The sequence below is a fragment of the Ovis aries genome, chromosome 11, assembly GCF_016772045.2.
Source record: "Ovis aries strain OAR_USU_Benz2616 breed Rambouillet chromosome 11, ARS-UI_Ramb_v3.0, whole genome shotgun sequence".
NCBI lineage: Eukaryota > Metazoa > Chordata > Mammalia > Artiodactyla > Bovidae > Ovis > Ovis aries.
This window is the reverse complement of record NC_056064.1, coordinates 52,777,647-52,797,280: the sequence shown is the minus strand read 5'-3', so window position 1 is coordinate 52,797,280 and position 19,634 is coordinate 52,777,647. Positions and strand designations below refer to the sequence as shown.

The following is a 19,634-nucleotide window of genomic DNA, read 5'->3' as shown; positions in this document are numbered from 1 at the left end:
ACTGTGGAAAATTCTGAAAGAGATGGGAATATCAGACCACCTGACCGGCCTCTTGAGAAACCTGTATACAGGTCAGGAAACAACAGTTAGAACTGAACATGGAACAACAGACTGTTTCCAAATAGGAAAAAGGAGTACGTCAAGGCTGTATATTGTCACCCTGCTTATTTAACTTATATGCAGAGTACATCATGGGAAATGCTGGGCTGGAGGAAGCACAAGCTGGAATCAAGATTGCCGGGAGAAATATCGATAACCTCAGATACGCAGATGACACCACCCTTATGGTAGAAAGTGAAGAAGAACTAAAGAGCCTCTTGATGAAAGTGAAAGAGGAGAGTGAAAACGTTGGCTTAAGCTCAACATTCAGAAAACTAAGATCATGGCATCTGGTCCCATCACTTCATGGGAAATAGATGGGAAAACAGTGGAAACAGTGTCAGACTTTATTTTTCTGGGCTCCAAAATCACTGCAGATGGTGATTGTAGTCATAAAATTAAAAGATGCTTGCTCCTTGGAAGGAAAGTTATGACCAACCTAGACAGCACATTAAAAAGCAGAGATATTACTTTGTCAACAAAGGTCCGTCTAGTCAAGGCTATGGTTTTTCCAGTAGTCATGTATGGATGTGAGAGTTGGACTATAAAGAAAGCTGAGTGCCAAAGAACTGATGCTTTTGAACTGTGGGGTTGAAGAAGACTCTTGAGAGTCGCTTGAACCACAAGGAGATCCAACCAGTCCATCCTAAAGGAGACCAGTCCTGGGTGTTCACTGGAGGGTCTGATGATGAAGCTGAAACGCCAATACTTTGGCCACCTGATGCGAAGAGCTAACTCATTTGAAAAGACCCTGATGCTGGGAAAGATCGAGGGCAGGAAGAAAAGGGGACGACAGAGGATGAGACAGTTTGACGGCATCACCAACTCAATGGACATGAGTTTGAGTAAGCTCCAGGAGTTGGTGAAGGACAGGGAAGCCTGTTGTGTTGTAGTCCATGGGGTTGCAAAGAGTCAGACCCGACTGAGCAACTGAACAACAAGTGGGTTTCTGGGCATGCCTGACCATGCCCAGAAGGCTCTAAAATCTGGTGCAAGTGGTAGCTGCTGTCAGGAGGCACTGAACATTAAATGACTCTCACAAGGGACTTTCCTGGTGGCTCAGTGGTGAAGAATCCACCTGGCAATGCAGGGGACACAGGTTCAATCCCGGGTCCAGGAAGATCGCACATGCCGCAAAACAGGTCAAGCCCGTGCGTCACAACTGCTGAAGCCTGCGTGTCTAGAGCCTATGCTCCACAATAGGAGGAGCGGCTGCAATGAGGAGCCTGTGCATTGCAGCTGGAGAGCAGCCCCCATTCGCTGCAACTGGAGGAGGCCCGCATGCAGCAACGAAGATGCAGCACAGCCATAAATCTTAGGGAAAACAAGCAAACGAAAAACTCTCATGAGAGCACAGCAAGTGAAGGGACACAGTGGCCCCTGAAAGCTCGCCACACCCTGACCTGCCCAGCCTTTTCATGGTGCCCATGTGGCCTTGGCTGCTGGGCACCCCGCCTCACTGCCCTGACCTCTCCATTCTTCCTCGTTAACCCCTGCCTGTGCTCCCAGCGAGAATCTTCCCATCTTCAGACCATGGGAACTGAGCCCTTTGATGAGAAATCTACCAGAGATACTCATAGGAAGTAGATTACTTAACGGCGGCCCTTTCATACAGTCTCTGCTCTGCTGACAAGAGGGCTCAACTGCTGTGGGTGAGTGCGGGTAGCCGCTGGGGGTGAGTGTGGGTAACCGCTGGGGGTGAGTGCAGGTAGAGTGCTCAGCTCTGACAACTGCCTCAAGGAGCCAGGTCAGGGTCAGGACACATCCCAGACTCAGGAAGAAGGAGGACCCCGGGGCTGACAGCTCCCTCTGTGGGCTTCTCTCCTAACCAGCCTCCCCCACCCTGATCCTAGGGGGCAGGCTAACAGGGGAGTCTTAATAGGAGACCCCGATCACACTGGCTACCCCGGTCTGGCCCCCCATATGCATGCTGACCACAGCCTGCCGGACCTTGGCCTGGGTCTGTGGCTCCCGGAAGGACTCAGGACAGACAGGAGGGGGCAGCACCTACCAGACTAGTTGGGGTTGGAGGGGCTTCTAGGACCCTCAGACCACATTCCTATGGTCCCCATTTCCCACCAGGAATGCCCACTTTGCCCCTGCCTCCTTCCTAAAGAGACTGTCTCAAGGCAGAACCCAGCAGAACCGTTGGGTGGTCCCATCTACATGGGAGCACACCCAGCAAGCACATCCTGGGCTGGGCTTGGCAGAGTGAGCATCGTCCAGGGCCAGGAGGAAGTGCCAGCGCTGCCTCCTTCCAGCTCCTGGCAAGTAAACAGAGTCAGAATGACCTCACGGCGCTAGGCAGGAGGCGCTGCTGAACCAGGTTCTGTCTGCCCAGCACGAGGATGGGCATCAGTGGGGCCTCTTCTCGGTAGAGCCACTCTTCCAGTTTGGAGACGATCCATTTCCTTCTGAGATTGGAGTGCCCTCTCCCTAGAGACAGCTGAAGCCCCCACACTCCTTCCAGCAGGTTCCGAACAGCCAGACACACTCCGGTATACAGAATTAACATTGGCCCCATGGGCTGTGGGCGTCACTTGGGAAGGTGTGGGGTCAGCAAGGTCGGGTGGCTTGCAAGGGTGGGAGATGTGTCCATGTGCCCAGCTGTTTGTGATATGCGGCCCCTGGAGACGGATGGGCAGCTGGCACTGGGGTCATGATGCCCCCCCCCCACTGCCCCAGTCAAATCCAGGCATCAGATTCATGGCCACAGTAGGTGGGCAGTGCCACCCAGCTCAGACTTCAGCCCCTGACGTTCCTTTCCGTGGTGGGGCTGTTTATCATAGGACATCCCAAAGGTGACAGGAAGGTAACTAAGGATGACTGGGCTGTGTGTGGCATGAAGACAGGCCGCACGTCACACTATAGTCTGCGTAAGTAGCTCCGTGATCAGGCAGGAACACTCTCAAGGCCATTTTGATTTTCATTTCATTAATTTCATTATTAATCCTCTCCAGCCCAAGCCAGCTTCTCAGCCTTGGCCATGTTGACCTTGGGACCAGACCTTTCTCTAGGGGAGCTGTCCCTGTTCCAGGTGGAGTATTAAGCAATATCCCTGGCCTTCCCCTTGAGATGTGATAGCATCTCCCACCCCCAACCAAACTGTCCTCAGACATTGCCCAATGTCCCAGGGGCAGCAGAACCCCTAACTGTCGTGTGTTTAGTCTCTAACTGATGTGAAAGTCACTCAGTCGTGTCCGATTCTTTGTGACCCCCATGGACTGTTGGAATTCTCCAGTCCAGAATACTGGAGTAGGTAGCCTTTCCTTTCTCCAGGGGATCTTGGTTACTAAGTCATGTTCAATTCTTTGCGACCCTATGAACTGCAGCACTCCAGGATTCCCTGTCCAACTCGGGAAACTGATTAGAAACCATAGGTCTTGAAACCAGCTGTAAAGATATAAACGACAAGGTTCCATTTCTATAGAGCAGATAGTAATACAGAGGGAGCAGGGGGTCCCTGTACCCACGTATCACCCAGAGAACAGGCCAGGGGATGGCACTCTGCCCACACCTGTTCTCCAGGCAGAGAGGGAAGGCAAGAAATAGTAAAAAGATTGTTGTTTAAAAGTGCCCATGGGAATTTCCTGGCGCTACAGTGGTTAGGAATCCACACTCTCACTGCTGAGGGCCCAGGGTCAATTCCTAGTTGGGGAGCTAAGATCCCACAAGCCACACAGCCAAAAAAAAAAAAAAAAAAAAGGTTAAAAGGGTCCAGGAGCAAATATGTGATAATTCTTTTATGGAAAAGTATGCATATGCCTGGAGAATCCCAGAGACGAGGGAGCCTGGTGGGCTGCCATCTACGGGGTTGCACAGAGTCGGACACAACTGAAGTGACTCAGCAGCAGCAGCAGCAGGCATATGCAGGGATGCAGACAGATGTATAAATAGGTGTTCACTGAAAAGTGTGATGCATGTCTCTGAGTGGCAGGAACTTAGGTGACAGGATAGATGTCAGATCCTGCTCCTCATGTAGGGAGAGCAATTTTTAGATGATGATGTTGTTCTTGAGTCACTAAGTCCTGTCTGACTCTTGCAACCCATGGACTGTAGCCCACCAGGCTCCTCTGTCCATGGGCTCTCCCAGGCAAGAATACTGGGCGGGGGGGGGGTTGCCATTCCCTTCTCCAGGGGATCTTCCTGACTCAGGAACTGAACCCACGTCTCCTGCATTGGCAGGTAGGTTCTTTACCACTGAGCCACCAGAGAAGCCCTTTCAGATGATGGTCTGACCCTGAAATGGACAGCCCTTGGGGGCAGATGTATGGATAGTTTTCTATACTTCCTGTACATCGCTACTGAAGCCTGCCCTCCAGGCATTGGCTCCCCAGGGCCCCTGCTCCTTCATCTGCACTGCTCTTGACTCCTGTTTCCCACTGGGGTTTTTTTGGCTGCGCCCTTGGCTAACACTTGGCTAATACTTTATGCCACCCCATAAGGCATCTTTAAGAAGGTGGAATCTGGCCTCTTTCCTTTACTCCTTGCATCTGCATCTGTGCACACCCCTTCCCTCCCCTCTCAGGCAGGCCCTCCTCTGGGTAAAGGCAACCTTGACCCGGGCATGTATCTTCCACACACCTTAACCCCTGCTCGCCACTATACACAGTCTTCATAGACAGTCGCCACACCAACCGTGCTGCTCTGATCCGGTCTAGAGTGATTCAGAAGAAAAGAGGTGGTGAACAGGAAGCCCGAGAAGTAAGTCATTGGCTTTGGACACTGCCACGTCTGAAGTATGAAGACAGACAGCCTAGATGGACAGCCCGTAAGCACTCCTTCCAGGGAGGCGGCTCTGGCACAGCTGTGGTTTCACCCCTGGACCAGGAAGCCTTTTCAGCCTCTCCTCCATGTTTGGCCATGTTTGGCCTCTGTGACACAGAGGGGTCTCCAGTCCTCCAAGCGAGGCCACGTCCCTCCTTCTTGGAGTGAGGGAGGGCCAGGGAGCCGTTGTTTAGCAGAAAGTTCAAAAGGAAGTCAAAGTGAAGCCGCTCGGTCCTACCTGACTCTTTGCAACCCCATGGACTGTAGCCTGCCAGGCTCCTCCGTCCATGGGATTTTCCAGGCAAGAGTACTGGAGTGGGCTGCCATTTCCTTCTCCAGGGGATCTTCCCAACCCAGGGATTGAACCAGGGGTCTTCCTGCATTATAGGCAGACACGCTTTATCGTCTGAGCCACCAGGGTAAAGCCAAAATCCTTTTAGGTTCAAAGGATTTGTTAACAAAAGAAACCACTCATTACACACAAATAAACAATTTTCAAATTTTTACAGAAGATTATTTGACTTGATTTCCATACACAGTCATTAAAGGAAAAGAAATAGAAATAATAGAGACAAGTAATAGCATATGCATCACCAACCTGAGCCAACCTATATCCAGACTTGAGCAGTGATGGGAGGTCCCTCCTTAACCTCAGTTTGGAGTCCCAGCTGGGAAAGGGTCCCCCAGCGGCACGTCCACCCCACAGGTGGGATTTCAGGTTGCAGTTCTGAGGGCTCCTATTTATCATCCCAGGCCACAAACTGATATCATCAGTTTGCCTGCAAAAAAGCAGCTCTGGGCTTCCCTGGTGGTCCGGAGGTTAAGAATCCACCTGCCAATACAGGGGACATGGGTTCCATCCCTGGTCTGGGAATGCCACAGGGCGACTAAGGCCATGGGCCACAACCACTGAGCCCGTGCTCCCCAACAACAGAAGCCGCCACAATGATAAGCCCACACACTGCAACTAGAGAGGAGCCCTCACTCGCCACAACTAGAGAAAGCCTGCACAGCAACGGAGACCCAGCACACCTACATTGGGGGAAAAAAATGCAGCTCTGGTTTAACCTTTACAATGCTGTTTGTTTCACCTTGTGAGTCAGGGACCTGGCCAGGGTGACTTAAGAGATCCCAAGACTCACTTCCTTTCTGATCTAAAGTACCGCCTGGCCTGTCGTGCTGCTTGCAGGCAGGTATGGGATCCAAGCAATGTCCAGGCAGCTCAGAAGCAAATCTGAGGCCTGCTCCCCTGCTTCTGAAGCCTTGAACAAGACCTCGTCCATTTTAATTTATTCCCTAACAGCTGTTCCTCCTGCGTAGTCTGTGCCCCGGGAGTCCACACCCTGGAGCTCTGCCCTTCTCCTCTGGCTCCCCACTTGTCTGCCTCCCAGGTATCCCCGAAATGGGCTCCCCTCGGAGCCCTCTGTAGGCTTCCTTTCCATGGAAAACAGAGGACTACGAGAGCTAAGCAGTGGCTCTCTTCGGGGCGCTGCTCTGCATTTTCTGGTGCCCAGGCCATTTCCTTCTGGCCCTGGGCATGTGGTCACGTGCTTCCTCTCATGGGCGGGTTAGGGAGCAGGGCCAGCGAGCAGAGATGGGATCCGTGCTTCTCCATCGCCGCCTTTCTCCCGGAAGCAGCCTCAGCTGGCGTTCTGGGGACCAGGGGCTGGCCAGGAGCCGGGGGGTTGGGGGGGGGTTGGGACAGCTGAGGGACTGGCTGCCCAGCTCAGCAGGGGAGGGTTGCGGCTGAGTTTTCCTGGTTTCAGGTTCCCCTCCCTGGAAGCCAGAGGCAGGAGGCTCAGGTTTCCCGCCCGCCATCCTGCTCTTCCTTTGGTGTTGGGAGTGATGGCCCGTGGCCATGATGTCATCGACTAATCCAAACAGAAGGGGGGCTGGCTTGGCGGTGCTGGCTGGCGTCCCATGCTGAGCGCAGCAGTAAATTTCATTTCAAGGCTATGATTAGGACTGTGCCCAAGAATTTCCTCTCTCTCCTTCCTCTCCCCAATCCTATTTTTCTTTCTGTGTCTCTGCCTTGCCTTCTCACCCCCTCGAGTCTCTCTTCTCTGAGGATGCCTCAGGTTCTCAGCGGGGCCAGCCGGTGGTCGGCATCACCAAGCTCCTTGCATGCCCCGTCCGGTTTCTGATCACCTTCAGATTCCAACCCACCTCCTTCCCTCTGTGGTCAGCTACAGAGCACACGGACGAGGTCCCAGCCCCTAGAGACTGTCCATGGGCGTCCAGGGTGAGGGCGAGGGGACAGAGTGCCCACAGCACCTCCTTCAACCTTGAGCTGAACTGTCTGACAAGATAGAGATCAGGGTCTTTGTGGCTCTGGTCACCAACAAAGAGATCAGAAGGCGGCAAGCGGAGCCGGCAAAAAGGCCCTGGAAAGTGACTCACTGGGTCCTCACCGCCACTTCCAGCTGGTGTGTGGAGCTGTGAGTCTGGCTGGTTGACTCTGGCTTTTGGCACTCACACCCTCTTCTCAGCTATGAAACGGCAGCCCAGGCCCACAGGCGAGAGGTGGCCGGGACCCCATCTCCTGGGGCCTGCCAGCCCCTGGTAGAAGTGTGACCACGTGCGCAGCCCTTCCCCCAATCCCGCTGCTTTTTCCCCTCCTCCCGTGGGGCCCCAGTTCTGCCCTAGCGTTCCCTGGCCTGGGAACACAGCCAACGCCGAGTCACTGCTGAGTGGCCCCTGCATCCTCCAGCTAAACCTCTCCTGACAGGTGTCACCAACCACAGAGCCGGGTCACCTGGATGCCCACAGAGAAGGCACCAGGGGTGCGGAGGCTGCGTTTCAGCCAGCACCAGGCATGCTGGGCTTCCTGCAGACGTGGAGGGCTCCCCCACTGAATTGTGATCTGAGTCTTTGCGGCAAGCAGAGGGATGTCCCAGATGCGGTCTCCTGGCTGGCCAGGAGACCCCCTGTCCACTCCCCCCACCCACTTCAGGCCCCCACCGGTCACATCGCTCTCCAGCACTCCTTTCCCACTGAGCCTGGTCACGGCCTTGGAGCTTCCTCACCATGCCCCAGGAGTCAGCCCAGCCAGCCAAAGGGGGCATGTGATTGATTCCCATCCCAAGGAGGTACCCAGCTGGGGTTGGGCCAAGAGCAGGTCACCCTAGGGAGGGGTAGAGATGGAAACTGCCCTTCCATGGCCCATTTACCTGGACTTCTCAGACCCCTTGCATTTTCTCTCACAGGTTACTCGTTTTCATGTCTGCCTTCCCCAAGACTCCCGATTTCTTTAGGTTATAGCTCATTCATTCATTCAGCATGTTTGCGTTGGGCCCCAGCTGTGGGCCAGGCACGTGCAGGTGCTGAGGGTGTGGATGGAACAAAAGTAGCCCCTTGCCTCCTACAGCGTGATCCCCTCTTCAGTGGAAATACAGGCAGAGATGATGGCAAAGTGCGTCAGGGGCTCAGTGGAGGAGCAAGGGCACCAGCGAGGTCCAGGTGGCTTGGGCTAGAGACCGGAGGTGGTGACAGTTATCCAGCCCAAAGGGAGTGCACTCTAGGTGGGTTTCCCTACTGGCTCAATAGTAAAGAATCTGCCTGCCAGTGCAGGAGACGGGGGTTCGATCCCTGGGTCAGGAAGTTCCCCTGGAGAAGGAAATGGAAACTCACTCCAGTATTCTTGTCTGGGAAATCCCATGGACAGATGAGCCTGGCGGGGCTACAGTCCAGTGGGTCACAAAGAGTCAGACACGACTTAGCGACTAAACAACAACGGCATCTGTTCTAGGCAGAAGGTCCTGGAGGTAGGAGAACGCAGGAGCTCAGACTTGGGTGGGGGCAGGGCGGATCTGGAGGTGAGGGGTGGGAGACGAGACAGCCAGCAGCTGTCCGTGGTGACTCACTGCTGAGCAGAATGATTGGAAACACATGTCCCGCAGAGAGGCGCATGCATTACTCACAGCCCAGGGTTCCTGGACCACATGGGAGGCAAGAGGGAGACTAGTGGGGAGGGAGCATAGTCGGCGGGGCTGGGCACGGGCTCCCAGCTCTCTCTCGATGCCCACCGTCTGTGCCTTGCCTTCCTCTGCCAGATAACGTTCCTCAGCTCTGGCTGAGTTCCTACTCGATACATTCAAAAAAGCTTTTTATTCTGAGAACTTCCAGACCTGTTTATAAGGAGAGAGAACAGTGTAATGCTCACCCACATCCTCAGTGCCCAGCTTTGAAAACGATCAGCTCAGCCAATTTGCTTCCATCAACACGTGCCCCCGTGGACGGTTTGGAAGCAAATCCCAGACATCGTGGTTCCTCTGTAAACACTGGAAGAACACTTTTGTTGAAGGTCTCCCTTTTCTCTTTCCAGGCAGGGAAGCGTGTTAACTTCATTTCGGGAGGGTTTCTCACAAGACTTTTTTCTGCTCTTTGGGCAAAACCAGCTCCCAGAATCAGATGAGCTGGGGCTTATCCTCCATCATCAGCTGTGTGACTTATGTCCAAGGCTTCACCTCTTCCCATTTCTGCTTCCTTGTTTGGAAAAATGAGATCCCACTGGTACTACTCCTACAGTACCCTCCAGGAAGGCATCTAGCAGGTCCCTGATGATATTGGTGATGAAGGTACCAAGAAACAAAGCAGATCCCACAGCTAGGAGGCTGCTGGGACCCAGATACCAACCTTAATCTGCAGACTCCAAAGCCTGTTACCTATTTTATACCCTGGGCATGGTCAGCATACCCAGTCAGCGTGGTTTTTAGGGCCCATTGAGCCAGCGACTCAAAAGTCCAGTGGCTTTTGGTTATGATCTGGATGAACCCCTGAAACACCCCTCTCTTGGACACCAGGATTGGGAGTCCTGGGGAAGTGGTGTCTTCAAGAACTCAAGGCCCATGGGGAAGAGCAGCAAATAGAGTCTCCCAGCCCATGGGAGGGTGCGGAGAGGGACGAGGAGAGGGACGAGGAGAGGGCGTCTCCCTCCACTTGGATGTAGGTTCAGCGCTTCCCACCTGGAAACAGGTGCTCTCAATGTAACCCTGAATCTATGGGTTGTAAGGAATAAATACCCAAATGAGATGGGTTGACTAAAGTGGGCTTTCTGCAGGCGGTGCAGCAAATGTCATGTTAACCCCTGGACGTCTGAAATATGGAGAGCCCTCAGAGCTCCTTTATCCCTCTTGCTTCTCTCATTCCCGGGAATGGCTCATCTCAACCATTTGCCTGCCTCTCTTTCCTTTCTCTCCTCCAACTTCTCTGCATTTTCGCAGCTCAGCCTGACTGCTCTACCCTCTTGGCCCTTCGATCCAGGTCATTCTTATTAGTACAGAATCAAAGGACCAGCCAGGGTCAGGTGACTAGACCCATACTTGGCTCAGTGACCATGGCTTCTGGTACTAACTGGGTTTGCTTGCTTCTTGGAAGCGAAGCTATGACAAACCTAGACAGCATATTAAAAAGCAGAGATATCGCTTTGCCAACAAAGGTCCATATAGTCAAAGCTATGTTTTTTTCCAGTAGTCATGTACAGCTGTGAGAGCTGGACCATAAGGAAGGCTGCACACTGAAGAACTGATGTTTTCCAATTGTGGTGCTATAGAAGACTCTTAAGAGTCCCTTGGACAGCAAAGAGTTCAAACCAATCAATCTTAAAGGAAATAAACCCTGAATATTCATTGGAAGGACCGACACTGAAGCTAAAGCTGCCATACTTTGGCCACCTGATGTGAAGAGCCAACTCATTGGAAAAGAGCCTGATGCTAGGAAAGATTGAGGGCAGGAGGAGAAGGGGCCAACAGAGGATGAGATGGTTGGATGGTATCATTGACCCAATGAATAGGAGTTTGAGCAAACTCTGGGAGATCGTGAAGGACAGAGAAGCCTGGCATGCTGCAGTCCATGGGGTCACAAAGAGTTGGACACGACTTAGCAACTGAACAACAACAACTACCTGGGTATTCAGGTCCTGGGATTTGAAGGACAGGCTAGCCCAGAAGAGGAACAGGAAGGGACACCTCTCTGGAGTGGACAGGCCCTCCCCAGGGAGACACTCGGGGTGGGGGGCAGTTGGGCCCTTGACTCTCTGATAGTGAGACTCTCATACCCTTGAACCTTTCAGTAGTGGGAGAAGGCAGTCAGGTTCTCGACCCAGGAGGATGGCTCTGTGCCATTGGCTTGGAGAGGTTTGGTCCACCAGGGGATTCCTGTGGGGGCTGCACCTCCTGGGCCCTGAGATCGCTTACACCCTGATGGGGGCAAGAGCGCTATTCGAGGCGATGATGTCAGAACACTGGCCTCGTCTCTGACCGTGTCTCCTGGCAGCAGGGGAGGGCAGCAGCCGCTCCAGGCTCGGACGTCGCCTGGAAGGCATGTCTGGGGCTGCTACTCTCTAATTGACTGCCAAAGAAAATATTTTTTGCAGGTTCCTTGTGAGCCGAGAATGGAAACACAACACGCAGCAGGATGAGTAGGGGAGGGAGGCCTGCCTTTCTCCGAGAGTTGGGGAGACACCCGGGGATGGCATGACTTGGGCACAGCTGGGCCGGCAGGACCTGGTGGCCAGGAGGGACCCAGGTGAGCAGAGTGGCCAAGAATAGGGAAGGCCCAGGACCAGGGCAGATGATGGGGTTGTTGGGGAAGCGTGTGCTCTAAAAAGGTGAATGAGATGACTCAGGCTGAACTGAAGGGCTCTAGCTTAAAATAAACAAACAGAAAAAACAAAAGAGAAAGAACCCTAAGATGTATAGAAATCAGTTGGAGTTTTGAAAACTCAAATGAACAGAAAGAAAAATTACATAATCAATATTCATACACACAGAAGTTATGTTAGTACTTTGGCATCTATTATCCATTTTTTATTTGCATGTATGTATGTGAACACATATGTAGCAAGTAATATAATATGTTCTACTTTGTAGCTGCCTTATTTTAAACCCAGGAAGGTATCTGAATATTTCTCTATGTGATTATTTCTCTGCAATACTATTTTTAACATCTGCATGGCATTCTGATGTAGGCTCTGCCCAGGAGGCAGGATGAAGTTGCCAATGGCAGTGCCAGGCTCGATGGTCCCTATAGCTCCCAGTCCCAAAGAGTAAGCAGGTGTCCTCAGCCGTTACTATGGCAAAATACTTGAGGAAGGCTATGATTGGCTGGGTTTGGCTCCTAGGCCCATCCTTAAGCCAATCACTGTGGCCAGCAGGATTGAGGGCTTTGATTGGTTAGGCCTGAGGCACATGCCCGTCCTGTAGCCAGGAGGAGGCTAAGGGGAGGGCTGCAGAGCGGTCGAAAAGCACTGATCCCTCCGCAGACTGCAAGCCAATAGGAGCTCCCATAAATATGCATGGAAAGAATGTCCAACAAGGTAGCAGGTCTAAGACTAAAGAACTGTGAGACACGGTCCTTACCCTGAAGAGTCTTACAATTTGAGGGAGACCCCAAAATATGTAAAACCAATTAAAGAAAGGTGACGTGACAAAAATGAAATAAACACAACAGAAGGACTTTATGGCAGGCCAGACCTGGGTTCAAGCCCCGTTTCCACCGTGATCTTGACCAGTCTCTTTACTTCGTTGGACCTGAGCTTTCTCATCCATAAAGGGGAAGCAATACTCACCACACTCATTGGGTTACAGTGAGAATTCAACCTACTGACATAAAAAGAGCCCAGCTTGGAGTCTGGCACGTAGTAAGTGCTTGGTGCGTGTGTGTGCGGGGCTAAGTCGTTTCAGTCCTGTCTGACTCTTTGTGACCCTACGGATGGTGGCCCACCAGGCTCCTCGGTCCATGGGATTCTCCAGGTGAGAATGCTGGAGTGAATTGCCATTTCCTCCTCCTGGGGATGGAGTGAATTGCCATTTTCCTCCTTCCTGACCCAGGGGTGGAACCTGTGTCTCTTACATCTGTTGCGTCGGCAGGCAGGTTCTTCACCACTCGAGCCACCTGGGAAGCCCCTTGGTAGAGGGTAGTTAATATTAGTAGGGGCAAGGTTTGTGCAAGGGAGACACAGCTGCTTGGAACAAGCTGAAAGGTGAATGGTGGCTTCATCACAGCACAAGATGGAAACCACTCAAATGTCGGTTGGATGATGACTGGATAAGCAAAACGAGCTGCCTCTGGACCATAGGTTAGGATTTAGACATCACAAAGAGTGAAGCGCTAACACAGAGAACTTCAAACACATGCTCGGTGAAAGAAGCCAGACACAGAAGGCCACGTATTGTATGATTCCGTTTATATGAAGTGTTCAGAATAGGGTCAGGGCTGAAGGAGAGAGGCAGGAGAGACAGGCAATTTCTTTTTGAAGTGATAAAAATGTTTTAAAATTACCTATGGAGATGGCTGCATCACTGGGAATGTGCTAAAAAACTATAGAATTGTATACTTTAAATGGGTGAATTGTATGATATGTGAATTATATCTCCGTATAACTTTTTTTTTCTCCCCAAAGACATGTGAATGATGGAAACTGGATCTTGAAAGCTGGGTTAAATTGGGGCAGTCGGGGCAGAGAAGCTTTCCCTGGGCAGAGGTGGGGAGGGATGTGCAGAGAGGGGAGATAGCCTGGCTTGGGGGCATGGACCTGGGCTAGGACAGGATGGCCTGGGCAGGGAGCATCTGAGGAGAAGTTGGCAGGGAGGGTGAGTGAGGGGCTTAGGATACAAGAGCCACTGAAACCGAGTCCCCCTAAAATCGGTTTCTTCTGCCAAGTTTGTGACCGGCCTCTCTACTCAGAACGTGATTCCCAGGGACTTCCCTGGTGGTCCAGTGGGTAGGACTCTGAGCTTTCACTGCAGGGGGCACAGGTTCGATCCCTGGTCAGGGAGCTAAGATTCCACATGCTGCACGGCATGGCCAAAGCCCAAGCAACCAACCAACCTGATTTCCTTTCTTATCCAACACCTGCTTTCCTCAAGATTGAGGAGTATCAAATAAAATGGGGGAAGATGGCAATGACGACCCTGTATGCAAGACAGGGAAAGAGACACAGATGTGTATAACGGACTTTTGGACTCAGAGGGAGAGGGAGAGGGTGGGATGATTTGGGAGAATGACATTCTAACATGTATACTATCATGTGAATTGAATCGCCAGTCTATGTCTGACGCAGGATGCAGCATGCTTGGGGCTGGTGCATGGGGATGACCCAGAAAGACGTTACGGGGAGGGAGGTGGGAGGGGGGTTCATGTTTGGGAATGCATGTAAGAATTAAAGATTTTAAAATTTAAAAAATAAAAAACTAAAAAAAAAAAAAAAAAAAAAAAACACAAATAAAATGGGGGATTGAAACAGCCTACCGGCCCCTGTGTCCTTGTCCTTGGAAGCAAAAGTTTTTGCCTCATTCTCCCAAGCCTCCCCTGAATCTCAGCATGGCTGGCTCCAGAGTTCCTGATTAGGAAATGTGCAGATGTAGAAACAAAGAATATTTGTTGGTCAGAGAAACTGGTAACAATTTAGGCTATAAACCAGCCACGTAGCAGAATCACTCAACTCTCAGTTCCCTGAAAGATATAGATAAATAAATGTTTGACACATTCCCAAGTTGCTTTTATGGGAAGCAGACCCCCTCCAGCAAAAACTGCTGATACAAGCAGGTCACCTTCCCTGCATCATGGGTGCCCTGGCTGGAGAGGTACCGAAAGACACTTTTTGTTCCGGGACAAATATATGAGGACGTACAGAGACGTGCACACAGCTTAAGTTATGAGCGGATACACACCTGCAAAGTAAAGACACTGAGCGGCAGCCATCCGGAACAGTGGAGAGATGGCCTGCTGCCAGCACTGGGACACACCTCCTGGCCACTCCCTCCCACTGACCTTAGTCCTGACTGCTAGCACTGGGCAACCACCATGACAGGCTTGTCTTATAGAGCAGACGACCCTAAATCCACATCCCCCCTTTTCAAAAACCTGTCCAGTCATTTTTGCAAAGATGATTTTACTCATATAGAAAATGCAGGGACTTCCCTGATGGTCTAGTGGTTAAGACTCCAAGCTTCCACTGCAGGGGTCGTGGGTTTGATCCCCAAGGAGGAAACTAAGATCCTGCATGCATGCTGCAGCCCAAAAGAAAGAAAGAAAATGCAGCCACTGTTTAATTTCTTGCCAATAGTTTGTATTTATCTGTATTAGGGTGACCATCTCAGAGGGAAAGGTGCCAGGTGGCAGGAATCATGTCTATAGAGATTGCTTGACCCCTGGAATATCCAGAATTTGGTCCAACAACTCCCTTCTCTTCTTGGGGAAGCAGCCCAGAAAAGACAAAGGATAGTTCTGCCTCTGCCAGGATGGGAAAAAATGGCAAACGCGTGGCGGTCGGTGAGTAAGAGAACCGCACCCAGCAATGACAGGTGTGAGTGGCCCGGCTGAGTGTGTGGGTGAGGACCCCCAGGTGCTGATTCAGGCTCAGTGTCGGATGAGGTTTTTAAACCATTCTTCTTGTTTACACCTGTCGAGCTGGAGTTTTCCTTTCCTTTTCTTTTTTTAATTATGGAAGTGAAAGTGTAAGTCGCTCAGTCGTGTCTGACTCTTTGCAACCCCATGGACTGTAGCCTGCCAGGCTCCCCTGTCCCTGGAATTCTCCAGGCAAGACTGCTGGAGTGGGATTGCCATTCCCTTCTCCAGGGGATCTTCCCAACCCAGGGATCAAACCTGGGTCTCCTGCATTGCGGGTAGATTCCTTACCTTCTGAGCCACCAGGGAAGGTTTCAAGAATTTGTGTGTCCTCCTCAGTGCAAGGGTAGCCCCTCCCATTAAGTGAATTATTGAGGAGTCATGCTAATCTTCTCTGTATCATTCCAATTTTAGTACGTGTCCTGCTGAAGTGAGCACTGGAGTTGTCTTTGACTTGCTGGGGAAAGCAAACCACACAGAGACCCAATGTCTCAACAAGAGCCAGCCACATCAGCTGCAGAGACCCTGCTCTGAAAAGATTGAGACATCTTCCTTAGTTTGCTCGTTCCTCACAGAAGGGGCAGACTGGGGACCACCATTCTGGGATCAGCCTTCGGACTGGGCTCCAACCAGCTGCTCTGAAGTTAAGCTCTGTGGCCCCGATCAGGGGTGGGGCAGACCCTGCTGCCCACACACTTGACAAGGGTGGGCCTGAGTCTGGGAGCAGAGCTGGGGAACGGAAGGCTGCAGAGTGAGCTGGCTGAACATGCTTTTCCCAGAAACACACTCGGAATGCTCATCTTTTTTTTTTTTTTTTTTTTTGAGGCTTTCTTTTATCACGCTCAGCAAAGCTCTGTGTGCCAAAGCTCCTTGATGAGGCTGGATGAGTAGGAGGAAATTTAACTTGTGAAAAGTTAACCTTCAATAAAGAAAACAAGAAAGGCTGTGTGTCTTGAGCTAAAGGCTTTTATAGCAATGAGGCCAAGTTTATTGCCATGAAATGTGCTGCTAGCATAAAAGCACCCAGGCTCGCCTCATCCCAGCCACACCCCAGTTTCTCACAAAGGTTCTCCTCAGTCTCTCGACTGCCATCTGCCAAGGGCCACCTCCATGACCCAGCTACTCCGGTCGCCAGGCACCTACTTGCTCTTCTCCTCGCCTCTTTCCCCAGAGTCACACTGTGGGGAGCTCAATTGCAGTGTGTGTTCTGTGTTTGGGCTTTGAAAACAAGAGACAGTGATAGAGCAGCACCCGATAAGGAAGCAGAGAAGGGGGTTATGATCGTTCATATCATACCTGAAAATTCTAGAAGAATAAGTTATACCTGTTCTCATTTATTTCCTCTCCAAGGATGGTTCAAAATATAGAGCGTCACTTGCGGTGCTAAGGACTGGGCATAGAGAAATGTTTGAGGCATGGGCTCTTCTTCTAAGCTACTTGTTATCTAATCACAGACAGACATAAAGACAATTCCTATAATGAAATGGGAAAAATATTACAATAGCCTCCTTTGTTGGTTAAGATATTCTCAATTATAAGTAACTATGCTTCATACCCATACGGTCTTAAACAGTAAAGCAGATTCACTGCCTCACATAATTGAAGAGTCCTGTGGAGGGTGGACGACGCTGTGATTGATCAAGGTTTATCCATTCTCTGTGTATCTGCTTCTTTCTCAAACTGGATTTCCTCAAGGTCACAAAATGGCTGCCAGTGCAACCAGGCTATATGTTTCCACATTCAAGTTGCTTTCTTCAGCCATGGGCCAGAAGCCTTCAACTTTTCTATGGACTGGTTACCAGCATAGACTTAGAGTCCTACAATCCCAACCTTTAACTCTGTCTCTGCCATCTTCTGGTCTTGTGGGTCTGGGCAATTTACAAACCTTACTGTCTTGTAAAGTCCAGAGAACAGCAGCACCAGCCTCGCTGGGTTGTGGTGAGAAGTAATGAATTGAATGATACCAAACACTTAGCACAGCCCCAGCCTAGGGGGCGCTGGTTGCATCCTGAGCTTCTTGCTTTCCCTGGGGGACCCACACCTCTCCCACACAGCCCAGACACTCTGGGGAGAGCCGAGTCTTCCCCAGCTCCAGAGATGAGACTCAACCCATCCTCTGGCCTTGGTTATCAGTTTAGTGCTGGGCATGTGCCCCCAGGCTGGCTCAGAGAGAGTCAAGACGTTTGCTGGGGGTTGTGGGCCAATCATTTCCAAGATAGTGACAAGGACAGCTCCCATCCCACCACCTCTTCATGAATGCGACCTTGGGATGGTCTTCCCGTGAGTGATAAGGACTGCGGTCCATCCCCTTGAATATGGGCAGCCCTTTGTGACCACTGCAACCAACAGAGCACAAAGGAAGTGATGCTGTGGGATTCCTGAGGCTCGATCATAAGAAAATCACGCATTCCTGCCTTGTTCCCTAGGATCCCAGGTGCCATGCTCTGAGGAAGCCCAAGCAGCTCTGTATGCGGAGGAACCAAGTTCCCAGCCAGCTCCAGCACCAATTTGTCAGCCACATGAGTGGGCCATCTTGAAATGGATTCTCCAAGCCCCAGTTTATCTGCTCCAACTGATGCCATGTGGAGCAAGGATGAACTGTTCTTGTTAAGCCCTGTCCAAATAGCAAGTTTATAAAGCAAAATAAAAATTTGGGGGGTGATCTGTCGTACTGAAAAATGTAACCAGGACAGGAATTTGGAAAAAGAGATTCCCTCTGCCATTTAAAGGTTTGAAAAAGAGCTGGAGCCACTGCAGCCATTTTGGCATCATGAAGGAAGCCACTGTGAGGCTCAAGCTGCTGCTACAGAGGACAGAGAGGAGATGGACCTGAACCTAGGCCTCCGAACAGGGCTGAGCTGCTGGCTCAACCGTCCATGATGCCCACACAGCCCCTGTACTTTCCAGTTACTATGAACAGTAATATCCTCTCCAACATTGAAGCCTTTCTGAATTGTGTTTGTCACTTATAACCCAAAGCATCCTAACTAGGACATCTAGTATCACCGACAGGATCACCACCTGGGTTTAAGCCAAGGGAAATGTCCTGATCAGGCGTCTTAGAGCAGTAACAGTGATGGCTCTATGGAGCTGGCCTGGACAGAGCTGGGAGGCAGGGAAACAGGCCGGGACAACTCCTGGGTCAGAGAAGGTGGGGCTCCAGGGGAAGGGTCTGGAGAAGAGAGCTGCTGAGGGCAGTTCACAGGTGCTGTGTTTGATCCTGGGTGTGACAGAGATACTAAGTATCACTCAGACAGGCAATTGAGCTGTTGACCCTGATTTGGAAAAGGTTGCACCAACCTTTCCCTGCCCCCTCCCCTCTGCACCCATGGGATGGAAAACTTCCTTTCCGTCAGTGTCCTCACTGGTGGCAAGGAGGGGCTACAGATCTCCAAAAGGATTCAGGAAAGGCCCCGAGGGAAGTGGAAGTTTCCAGGCCCAGCAGCTTGGAGGCTCGTCTGCTGCCCACCACGCTTGGACAAACCTCTGCCCCCGCTCCGCCCACTGCCCGCCCTCCATGCGTTCTTGGCCGGTCCCCACCCAGCCTGACCTCAGCCCATCCCACCTTCCAGTCTAGCTCCGCGGGCCTCCCTGCCCCCACGCCCCTCACACAGCTGGGAGTTGTTACTGCAAGCTCTCAGATGTTTACTGAAGGCCTCCCTCGGCATTTTCTCTCCTCTGGCAACACAGATTCTTAAAGAGGCCCGGCTAGTTTTCATCCTCTGGGCCTCGGGACACCCTCCCTCTGGGTTCTCCCCAGAGGTGCCCTCTTGACCTCGTGTAGGGCGCAGGTGCCAGCTTCGGGTCAGCTAGGGCCGGCAAGCCAGAGGACTCCCTTGGTGGTCAGCCCTGGGGCCGTGGTGGCCAGGCCACTCTGACGGGGTGGGGGCGGCCACCTAACCAGCCTCCTTCTCCTCCTTGGCTACAGGGTGTTCACCCCCCCCCGAGGAAGCTCAGGAGAAGTCCCTAAGACCTAGTCCTCCAGGGGTGCCAGTCAAGGTTCCCCCCAGCTGGGCCTCACCCCCAGACTGGGTGAATAAACTCAGGCGCATCCAGGCCTGGGCAGCCCGCAGCCCAGAAATACCCCACTGCACCACAATGAAGAAAATCCTTCTTGAAGGGGCTGAGGCTTTTAAGCACTTTCAGAAATCCTCTGACCCTGCATGAGACCAGGCAGGATGCCCGTGCTCGTGTCCAGCTGGCCCCGCCAAGGTCAGAGGGAGCTGCCCGGCCCAGCGGGCGGAGGAGCTGGCCTGGCCTGCCGTGCGGTCAGCGGTGGGGCCTCCTCGTTGTTCTCAAGGCCAAGGCCACCGAGGAGGGTGCCCCCGGGGTCCCGCCCAGCTGCAGCATCGGCTTCGTGCCAGCAGGGGCCAGCTCCCCTCTCCTCTTCTCTGAACCCCAATCAACACAAAGCCTTCAAA

The 19,634-nt window shown here is 52.0% G+C and overlaps 1 protein-coding gene and 1 long non-coding RNA gene across 2 annotated transcripts in view; one reads left to right on the top strand and one right to left on the bottom strand.

The window, feature by feature from the left end:
• Window positions 1-19,634, bottom strand: part of TIMP2 (TIMP metallopeptidase inhibitor 2) — an 86,520-nt gene that overhangs the window by 57,179 nt on the left and 9,707 nt on the right. The gene's annotated exons all lie outside the window — the stretch shown is intronic.
• Window positions 165-18,990, top strand: LOC121820647 (uncharacterized). The gene is made up of 3 exons (XR_009595629.1): window positions 165-1,751; window positions 3,060-15,138; window positions 15,628-18,990. It is a non-coding gene; the product is annotated as an uncharacterized LOC121820647 (long non-coding RNA).